Source organism: Triticum aestivum, chromosome 3B, assembly GCF_018294505.1.
Source record: "Triticum aestivum cultivar Chinese Spring chromosome 3B, IWGSC CS RefSeq v2.1, whole genome shotgun sequence".
Classification (NCBI taxonomy): Eukaryota; Viridiplantae; Streptophyta; class Magnoliopsida; order Poales; family Poaceae; genus Triticum; species Triticum aestivum.
The window spans coordinates 820,197,233-820,204,609 of NC_057801.1; the positions used below are offsets into that span (position 1 = coordinate 820,197,233).

The 7,377-nt window shown below is 48.3% G+C and overlaps 1 protein-coding gene across 1 annotated transcript in view; it reads left to right on the forward strand.

Annotated features, from left to right (window-relative positions):
* Positions 1–5,334, forward strand: part of LOC123072645 (long chain acyl-CoA synthetase 8) — a 19,794-nt gene extending 14,460 nt beyond the window's left edge. Inside the window, exon 11 of the mRNA XM_044496248.1 lies at positions 3,831–5,334. The gene's annotated coding sequence lies outside the window, so the exon portion shown is untranslated. The remainder of the gene's footprint in view (positions 1–3,830) is intronic.
* The last annotated feature ends 2,043 nt before the right edge of the window (positions 5,335–7,377 follow it).

A 7,377-nucleotide genomic window follows, 5' to 3' on the forward strand; every position in this document is an offset into this window, starting at 1 on the left:
AGCTGCACCCGGAAGCAGTTTTGCCACTATTTTGGAAGCCTTGCCCACTTTTACCATTTTATCCAGATAATGGTTTGATTCTTCGATAATCAGGGATCATCCCTCGGTTCCATTTTCATTAAGAAAAATGAACCACCAAGTACCACACTGACAACTCGAAAACAAGGAAGCAGCAACTTACACACAGGTTGAAAAGAAAAACTAACAACGCTGTAAAGGTTTGCCCAAAACACCAGGACCACTTCCAGTAACACATGCCATTTGGTCACCAGCCAGAAAATACAACATGGATAACACCCTCTTCCTGTGGATTTTGCTTCATATATTCGAGAGTGCTCCTCCCTCCATGTGCTGAATTTCCCACTATGGCCTTCAGGAAATCTGAATCAAACCAACACTTGTAGCTGATCAGGCTCAGTCTGGCTCCAGAGCAAATCGCTCCTCCATCTCCATAGCAGGCTCAGAAATTCCATCAGATGCCCTCCCTATAGATCCTTGAACTGTTTGTCCAATCTCTTAGGTAACGAGAGACTAGACCTAATACCTGTTTCAAAGAAATCCAAGTGCATCTATTAAAGACTGTTTAATTCCTAAAGTTCCAAAGCCACCACAAGATTGTAGATGTAATCACATTCATGTAAGAACCTCTTCTCACACAACCACAACTTAGCAACAAATTCAAATGTCTGAATAGAGATATCAAACATGATTTCAACTTCAGCCCAAACTAGCCTAGCTACAATGCACTCAAAGAATAAATGATGCATTGACTCATCTCAGTGCAGTGAACATATTCAAGAGGCTTAGCAATGCCAAGTTTCTTAAGGTTGTCACATGTCATAATCTTATTTTGAGAGAGCAACCCAAGAAAACCCTGAATCCTGGGAGGCACCTTGATACTCCACACTGCAGGCAAATATATAGGTTGCATTCTACAACATATAAGGACTTAGTAGAGTATACCCCTTTAGATTCATACTGACAAAACAAAGAATCTTCACATTGAGTAAAGGTAGTGAGCTTAAGAAAATTAACTAAGTCAAACCACTATATCATCAGTTCACCAGAGAAAGTTCTCCTAAAAGTACACCTGAGTTCCTGACCATCTCACACTTCAGCATTAGTCGGGACGTTCATCCTCGAAGGCGTGATGATTCGCTTCGCTGTCTGGACAGTTCACTCCGATCGCGAGATAATCGACCACACAGGCGAGATGAGCAGCCTTGCAGACGTGAAGACCCGCCTCGGCGCAGTGAGGACTCCCCGAGGTGGAGGGTGGGTCCCCACAACATTGGGATGATCATCCCCGCGACAAACGTGGAATCCTGGCTCAAAGACGAGTGATTGAGGTCGGGCGGCTCACCACGCAGATGAACGCGACAGGCCGAGTGGATCAGGATCCTCGGGCTCATTGTGTTTTAGTTGGCGAATCCGGCCAACCCCTTTTCCCGAGTCCTTCTAGATGGCTCAGGGCATTGGGAAGTACAACGACAATATCAAGCCAGAGACATGGCTGGCCGACTACCTTGTTGCTGTCCAGATCGAAGGAGGCAATGAGACTGTAGCCATGCACAACCTATCCCTCTACTTGGAGGGGTCGGCCAGAGCCTGGTTGAACAATCTGCCAGAGGATAGCATCCATAGCTGGAGGGAATTTGAAGAAGTCGTCTTCAAGAACTTTGAGGGCACTTACAAGCGTCCCGGAGGATACCATGAGTTGATGCTATGCATCCAGCAGCCCAATGAATACACTCGAGAGTATATTCAAAGGTGACTCAGCTCCGCAATTCCATGGAAGGCGTGAGTGAGGACAGAGCAATCCTTGATTTTCAGCAGGGAGTGAGGTATAAACACCTTTAATTGAAGCTGGGTAGGACTGAGCTTACCTTCATGCGCCAGTTGATGGACATAGCCAACTGGTACGCAAACGGAGAAGAGGACGACAAGATCAGGTGGGGCGGGTACAGCGGGCAGTTGGAGGCTCAGAAAGGACAGAACAATCAGAATAAACGGGGCGGAATGAATAAATGTCGACAACTGGATAATGATGGTGTTAGTGGAGCCGATTTGGTCGCAACAGCCGGCCAAAGTAAAAGGGGGCCGGTTAGAAGAAGGAATGGGCTCTCGAAAGAAAGTCTTCATCGATGACATTCTGGATAAGCCCTCTTGCCTCCACAGTAACGAGGAATATGGTTTGGCAAAGAATACACTTAGACAGTGTGGGGCTCTCAAGAGGATGCAATTGAAGAAGGAAAAAGAAGCCTCTGACGAAGGCGGCAACAGAGAGGGGGATGACATAGCAGATGGATATCCTGGCGAAAAGGCCATCCTGCTGATCTTCGCAGGCCATGGAGGTCAAATGAGTGCGAAAAGTGCGCAGTCGGGAGGTCAACATGGCAGCTCCGGCTGTCCCCAACTACCTGAACTAGTGGAAAAACGCCCATTACCTTCGATCGCAAAACATTAGGCACATGTGCCTCATCCCGGACGCTCGGTTCTCGTGGTTGATCCACTCGTTAATGGGATCCGACTGCGTAATGTGTTGATGGACATAGGAGCCGGATTGAACATTCTATACGCAAGTACGATGCACAAGATGGGGATTCCTCGGTCAAAGCTTAATCCGACGGGGATGACCTTTCATGGTGGTGGTTCTTGGCATGTGAGCCAAACAACTAGCACAAATTGCCTTGTCAGTCGTGTTCGGTGACGACAAGAATTACCGCAAAGAGTCCATGTCCTTCGTGGTTCTTGACTTCAAGAGTGAGTATCACGCCATCTTTGATCAGCTGGCGTACGCGAAGTTCATGGCCCGTCCATGCTAACGTGTACTTGAAACTCAAAATGTCAGGCCCTATGGGCGTGATAACCATCTCTCGGGTGACTTGAAGCGTGCAGAATAAATCGCGAATCTAAACGCCAACATGACAGATGCGAGCGTCGTGGAGGTAGAGTTTGCTGCATATAAAGCTGAAGTTGATTTGACTAAGATGCCTCAGGAAAAGAAGTAGACTCCCGAGTCAGCCTTCTAGTCGGCAACCGGCGCGAAGAAAATTCAAGTGTACTACCCTTCCAAGACCACACAGATTGCAGATGACCTGGAGCCTAAATAGGAAAGCGAGCTCGTCAGCTTCTTGCGTGAGAATTGGGACATTTTGCATGGCAGCCATCTAATATGCCTGGAATCCCAAGGGAGCTGGCTGAGCACCGACTGAATATGATCCCAGGAGCGAAGCTGGTCAAGCAGACTCTTTCGCCGATTCGCTCATCTCAAGCGCGAAGCACTCGACATGGAGATCGCGAAGCTGCTAAAGGCAGGGTTTATTCGCGAAGTTGACACTCGGAATGGGAAGTGAATCCAGTCATCATTCCAAAGAAGAATGGAACATGGCGCACCTGTGTGGATTACAAGGATGTTAACCGAGTATGTCCCAAGGATCATTTTCCCTTGCCACACATCGATCAGATCATGGACTCCACAACCGGGTGTGAAAGATTGTGTCTTCTAGATGCCTACTCTGGCCATCATCAGATCAAGTTAAAGGAGTCGAACCAACCTAAGACTGTCTTCATCACCCCATCCGGAGTCTTTTGTTATATCATGCCATTTAGTCTGAAGAATGCTGGGGCCACTTACCAGTGTACCATCCAGACTTGCTTACATAAGCAAATACCACACAATGTTCAGGCCTATGTCAATGACATTGTTGTTAAATCGGCCAAGGGATCCGATCTCTTGAATGATCTTGCTGAGACGTTTGCTAACCTTAGAAGGTACATCTGACTGAATCCTAACAATCCTAACAAGTGTGTGTTTGGAGTTCCTGCAGGGATGCTTCTTGGTTTCCTCGTGTCCACAGAGGGATGGAGGCAAACCCGCAGAAGATTGACTCCAGAATATGAAGAATCCAAAGGAATTGAAGGATGTCCAGAAACTGACCGAGTGTTTAGCTGCACTCAGTCGGTTCATTTCCAGACTCGGGTAGAAGGCTCTTCCTCTCTACCATGAAAAAATCGGACTCTTTCAGCTAGACCTAGAGGCCAAGTCGGCTTTTGACGATTTGAAACGACTGCTATCCAAGCGGTTAGTACTTGCATCTCCAAGGGAGTTGGAGCCCATGCTCCTTTACCTCGCCGCCACCGACCGAGTGGCTAGCGTGGTCCTCACTGTTGAAAGAGAAGAAGGCATGGCGTAGAAAATACATCGGCCTGTATACTGTCTTAGCGAGGTCCTCACTGAGTCAAAACAGAGATACCCACACTACCATAAGCTTGTTTATGGAGTTTCCAGGCAGCACGAAAGCTGGCTCATTATTTCCAGGAGCATCAGAATCCGATCACACTGGTCAGCTCAGCAGTGCGCTCTGATGTCATTAACAATCGGAACGCCATCGGTCGAGTGGCCAAGTGGGCAATTGAGCTGCCGCTACATGATCTTCAGTACTACCGACATCCTGGTTTATTGGTTCTCATTGTATTTTGTGCCCAAATTTGATCATAGATTTAACTGCAAAAATATTAAGAGTGTGGTTTTCTGTAGCTCAGGCTACATGGTACCCCTTATCTTTGCTATCCATTTATGCATCGTGATCCGTGCAGACACATTTGTCTTTTTTGTTTCTCTCAAACGACATAACATATAAACTTCAAATTTTGCAGAACAACAATGTATTCTAACTACAATTTGGGAAAAAACTTTCAGATTTTTTCATGCATTTTAAATACTTGTAATAATATTTTATTCAAAGAAAATCTCATTTTGTATATTTATATCAGACCGAAAAATCTGAATGTTTTTTCACACATTGATGTTCTAATGTTTGTTCGATCTGCAAAGTTTGAAGTTCATATGTTGTTTCATTTTAGAGAAACAAAAAAGAGAAATCTTCTTGTTGTTAGTTAGTTGGAGAGTACGGATCTCAAAGCAAGGCTGGGGGGTTGAGGATAAGAGGTTCCATGTAGCCTGAGCTACAAAGGAACTTTGTGAAATATTAATGCATGTTATCAAAATTATATCGTTGGATTCGTATTTGAACTTAGTTTCCAGTGATACTATTTTTTGTGACATGCATTAAAATTTTGTTAACTAAAGCCATATTCAAAATTTGGCACAAAATACTAAGGGGACCAATAAACTAGGACGGAGGTAGTATGAGCCAAGAAAAGCAATCAAGTCACAGGCACTCGCTGATTTCGTGGAGTGGATAGAATCCTAAGATCCTCCCAGCCAGCAACACTCGGATCATTGGATCATGTATACTTTGACGGATAAAAAATGTTGGCCGTGGCAGGAGCCAGAGTTGTCCTTATTTCGACCAAGGGTGATAAGCTAAGTTATGTCCTGCTGATCCATTTCACGTCATCTAACAATGCAGCAGAGCGTGAAGCCTTGCTACATGGACTCTGAATGGCAATCTCACTCGTAATTACCCGCCTAACGGTCTGTGGCGACTCAGATCTCGTCGTGCAGTAGGTGATGGAGTGGGATGTCAGGAGCAAATCGATGACTGCTTACTGTGTGGCCGTCTGAAAGCTGGAAGGAAAATCTGAAGGGTTGGAGGTAGTGCACATCCTGAGAACAAAGAACGAAGCGGTCGACACATTGGGCAAATTGGGCTCCACTCGAAAGGCGGTTCCACCTGGAGTCTTTCTAGAACACATGCATGAGCCAACCATGCTAGAAAATCCGTACATCAAATAATGCAGATCAAAGGCGTACACAATTATCCAAGAAGAGCTGTACAAAGTGAGTCCGACTAGCGTCAAGCAACGTTGCATCTCTCGGGAAGAAGGATGGCAATTCCTGGCGGATGTTCACTCGGGCACCTGCAGGCACGAGCCGGCTTCTTTTGGCCGACTATCACGCTAATACCAAAGAGCTTGTTTGCAAGTGTGTCCCATGCCTGATGTATGCCCGACAACCACGTATGCTGGCTTTCGAGCTGAAGACAATCCCACTCGTATGACCATTCGCGACTTGGGGCTTGGACATGCTTGGGCCGTTCCAAACTACACCAGATAGCTTCACCCATCTACTAGTGGCGGTCGATAATTTTGCCAAGTGGATCAAACCAAAACCAGTGACCAAGCTTGACTCATCCACTGCAATCAACTTCATGAGAGGAATCATGTTTCGATTAGGCATACCCCATGACATCATCATTGATAATGGTACAAACTTTGCGTTGGAAGGGTTCAAGGAATTCTGCTAGACTGAAGGCATTCGAGTGCATTTTGCGTTTGTCGCACATCCTCAGTCAAATGTAGAGGTAGAGCGCTCCAACGGCTTGATCCTTAGGGATACGGCCACACCTACTCATTACGCTTGAGAGCAGTCGGAGCATGGGTCGGGGAACTCCCCTCAGTGCTATGGAGCCTGCACACGACTCCAAATAAATCCATTCAATTCACACCCAACTTCATGGTGTATGGAGCGGAGGCATTGCTCCATAACTCGCCTCGAGTATTGGTGTACACAGAGGCCGAAGTGGAAGAAGCACGCCAGGACGGGCTTGACCTTTTGGAAGAAGCTCAAGAGCTCGCCCTTGCTCGCTCCGCTATTTATGAACAGACGTTGCGAAGGTATCACAGTCAGAACGTACGTGGACGAACCTTTGCAGTCGGGGACCTAGTCTGTTATGACCGGCCAGGTCTATGGCCGCCGTAGGCCCACTGGGCGGGCTTAAGGCCCAAGTTATCTTAGGTTTCCAAGTTATCTTAGGTTTATTTTCAGATTATGGTTATATATACAAGTTGTAAGACTATTTTGAGAATCAAGCAATAAGACTATTCTATTGCCCGGCTCCCAGAGGAGCCGGAACCCTAACCCTAGCTGTCTCTCTCCTGCGCCGCCGCCGCTCAGCCGCAAGGACAGCGCCTCGCCGTCGGCCGCCGCGCTCCAGCCCTCGCCCAGCTCCCTCCTCCCCCTACAATCTCCGCCCTAGAATCCTAGCCCGTAACACCTTGGTATCAGCCAGCTCTGGTTCGACCATGTCATCCTCACCACCATCGCCACCGCTGCCCGTGACCACCACCGCCGCCGCATCCACAACCACCACCACCGCCGCATCAGCGCCCCTCGCCACGGGGCTGCTTGTCCTTCCGTCCGTGCCGCTGGATCTCATCCCCGGCGCGTCCACCGGCCATCCGCCGGCCCCCACCACCACTACGCCGCCGTCGACATCAACCCTACCAGCCACCTACACCCCGGAGGCCATGGCAGGGGTCCTCAACGACTTGGTCGTCGCGGTCCAGGGCATCAGGCTCTTCCTGGCCAGCCTGTACGGGCCGCCACAGCCGCCCCCGCCGCCTGCGCCCTCCGGGCCACCGGCACTCCCGTGGTACTCGGTGCCCGCCGCGCTCGCCGGCGGCTACCCG